Genomic DNA, 235 nt, shown 5'->3' with positions numbered 1-235 from the left:
CTCCCTGCAGCTACTACGGGCTCACGGTCTGGTTCCCGGACATGATCAAGCACCTGCAGAACATCGAGTATGCGTCCCGCACCAAGCTCTTCACCCGCGAGAAGGTCCGGAACTTCACCTTCAACTTCACCCTGGAGAACCAGATCCACCAGGGCGGGGAGTACTTCAACGACAGGGGGGTCCGGGGAGGTGCTGAGGCCGGACCCCCCTCGGTGCACGAATAGGGGGGGGGTGG

Source organism: Apaloderma vittatum, unplaced genomic scaffold, assembly GCF_000703405.1.
Source record: "Apaloderma vittatum isolate BGI_N311 unplaced genomic scaffold, ASM70340v1 scaffold28469, whole genome shotgun sequence".
In the NCBI taxonomy this organism is placed as follows: Eukaryota; Metazoa; Chordata; class Aves; order Trogoniformes; family Trogonidae; genus Apaloderma; species Apaloderma vittatum.
This window is presented reverse-complemented; position numbering follows the sequence as displayed.